This window comes from Triticum aestivum, chromosome 5B, assembly GCF_018294505.1.
Source record: "Triticum aestivum cultivar Chinese Spring chromosome 5B, IWGSC CS RefSeq v2.1, whole genome shotgun sequence".
NCBI lineage: Eukaryota > Viridiplantae > Streptophyta > Magnoliopsida > Poales > Poaceae > Triticum > Triticum aestivum.
Window position 1 is genome coordinate 421,676,787 of NC_057807.1, and position 3,078 is coordinate 421,679,864.

Genomic DNA, 3,078 nt, shown 5'->3' on the forward strand with positions numbered 1-3,078 from the left:
AAATTTTTCTCGTCAAACTCCTATGGCTAAGTGAGAATGATAAAGCCGAATAGTCTGATTGCCTGGTTCATTGCGCTAAACACCTCCTTAAAGGACCAAAACCTTGGATAAAGAGTGTTTAGATTTATCCCGAACACCCCCATACTACCTACATGGGGGCAGAAGCCGATGACTGGCCAAGTCTCAGATTTAATAAAATGGCCGCACGGGTGGTGAAGTTTTAATAAAAAAACATTATATTACATAATGGTTTTGTTTCATATTACAGGACAGGATAAACATGAATGTATTCATGGGAATATGATATCCTTAGCACATCGCTCCGCCACAAGGCGGGATCCCTCCAAGACACTGTCATAGTACAGCTCGGGTGTGTGGTGCTCCTTGCCCGCGAGTGGTCCCTCGGTCATCAACTTCACGGCGTCCATCTTCGCCCAGTGCATCTTGGCGTGGGCGAAAGCCATCCGCGCGCCTTCGATACAGACCGAACGCTTGATGGCTTCAAGCCTAGGGCAGGCACTGACAAGCGGCTTCACGAATCTGAAGTAGCTGCCGGGAATAGCTTTGGCAGGCCATAGCCGGATTATCAAATCCTTCATGGCTAGTTCGGTCGCCTTGTGCAGCTCGACCAACTGTTTCAGCTGATCACTAAAGAGCACTGGATGTTCTAGCGCAAGGTATTGCGACCAGAACAGCATCTTCGTAGAGCTCCCCTCTTCGGCTCGATAGAATTCCGCAGCATCTGATACGCTGCGCGGCAGATCCACAAACGTCCCTGGAGAACTCCAAATCCGGGTCAATAGGAGGAACCTTTCCTTCACATATTTGCTCTGCATTATAAAAGCCTTACCCGCCGCGATCTTCTTGGCCACCTGGATTTCCTGGAGGGTGCCCTGGGCTTTGGCTCGGGCATCTTGTGCACTCTGGCGGGCCTTGGCAAGTTCGGACTCTTGCTCCTTAAAATCACGCTCCAAGGACTCGTATCTCTTGACTGCGTCTTGGAGCTCTTGCTGGACCTCATTGACCTGGGCCTCATGCTTTTCCCATGCGGCCCTCTCCTTGGCCGCCTTGTCCTCAGCCTCGACCAATGCCTTCTTGAGGGCCATTACTTCAGTCGCTGCCCCTAATAAATGTAAATGACACTTTAGTCAGAACAAATCGTTCATCATATCTGGATTTAGATAAGGTTCAATTCATACCTTTGCTTTCCTCTAGCTGCTTCTTCACACGGCCGAGCTCTTCCTTGGCCCGCTCCAGATTCTGCTTTAGTCCGAAGACTTCTGCAGTATGAGAGGTCACAGCCAGCAGCGAGGCCTGCTTATTCACATAGATATTTCAGATTATACTCCTGCGAAATTTATTTGATCCTCTGTTTGGCTTTTCTTTCTGAACACCCGACAAAGTACCAGGGGCTACTGTCTATACTATGACATTCTTTTTAAAGTTGCGTTGCTTACCTCAAATCCTATTAGAAGGCTCGTGCACGCTTCTATCAGTCCACCCTTCGCGGATTGGATCCTCTCAATAACCGTACCCATAAGGGTATGGTGTTCTTCTACAATGGAAGCGCCTCGTAGCGCTTCCAGCAAAGTATTTCGCGCCTCTGGCTGGACAGAGGTTGCCGGCGGAATAGTCACGCCCCCTTCCTTCGAAAAGGGCTGCTTGCCTGATTCCGGAGCCGTATGGGTCTCCGGAATAGTATTCGGTCGAGGGCTGAACTGGATATGGCCCCCATCGTCAGTCTCCATGGGGGCTCGCTCCCCCATGTGTCCGGCAGCCGAGGCCTCACCCTCTGGCGCCTCCCTGACGGCCTCCGGGTTCTCTCCCGGACCTGGGATCCTTCGGGACAACGCCTCGGTGTCACCTGTGTCCTTGGGAGAGGAGGCCGAGGGAATGGTCCCGCTGTCCATCGCGTCCGGGTCCAGCGAGTCCTCCGAAGATAAGGACCGCTCGAGATGGGACCGAGCCGGACTGCAAATACATGATTCAAACATGATAAAACAATAAAACAGAAAGTCCGGATATATAAATGTGTCCAAACACTTATGATTTGCCCAGGGGCTTCTCCCTGGGCTCCCACTCCCAGCTGTTGTCGGTGGCCGCTGCGGAGCTGTCCGGAAGGGAAGCTTTCACCTTCTTGGACGCCTCGGCCTCCAGATGCGTGGAGGTCGTCCTCTTCTTTCTCCCCCCTGCAGGGGGGAATGAATTTCTTCTTCTTACTCCTCTTCCTCATCGTCTTCGGCAGAGGAGTGAGCTTCGGCGTCTTTGCACATCGCGTCCGAAGTACCCTTGTGGCGGACACCACCTCTGGTCCCCTTGGCCTTCTTCTCCGGCACCTCATAAGGTGCCAGAAATAGCATATTCGTTAGAAGTGGAGTTTCTGGGCCTTCGGATAGCGGAGCCGGACAGTTAATCCGCTCTATTATCTCTGTCCAGTCCTGGAAAAATTGATAAGGAGGCTTAGATGCCTTCCTCAAAATATGCAGGTAAAGGGTACACCTTGAAAGCATGAAAGAACTTACCAGATTAGCAAGGCAAGTTAAGCTGTGCCCGCGGTCCTCAGTCGTGGGCGGTGGCATCTCGCTGGCCTTCAAGAGCACCTTCCAGATGTCTTCGTGCATCGTGCCGAAGAGATCTAGTAGCGTCTGGTGCTTGTCCGGATTGAACTCCCACAAATAGCAAGTCCGGCGTTGGCACAGATGGATCCGGCGAATAAGCATAACCTGCATCATGTTGACGAGCTTGACCTTCTTATTTATCATGCTTTGGACGCGCCTCTGGAGCGCGGTCAGCTTGTCCGAAGAGCCCCAGGTCAGGCCCTTCTCTTGCCAGGAGGTGAGCCGCATCGGGATTCCGGATTGGAATGCGGGAGCCGCCGCCTAGTTGGTGTTGGGGAACGTAGTAATTTCAAAAAAAATCCTATGCACACGCAAGATCATGGTGATGCATAGCAACGAGAGGGGAGAGTGTTGTCCACGTACCCTCGTAGACCGAAAGCGGAAGCGTTAGAACAACGCGGTTGATGTAGTCGTACGTCTTCATGGCCCAACCGATCAAGCACCGAAACTACGGCACCTC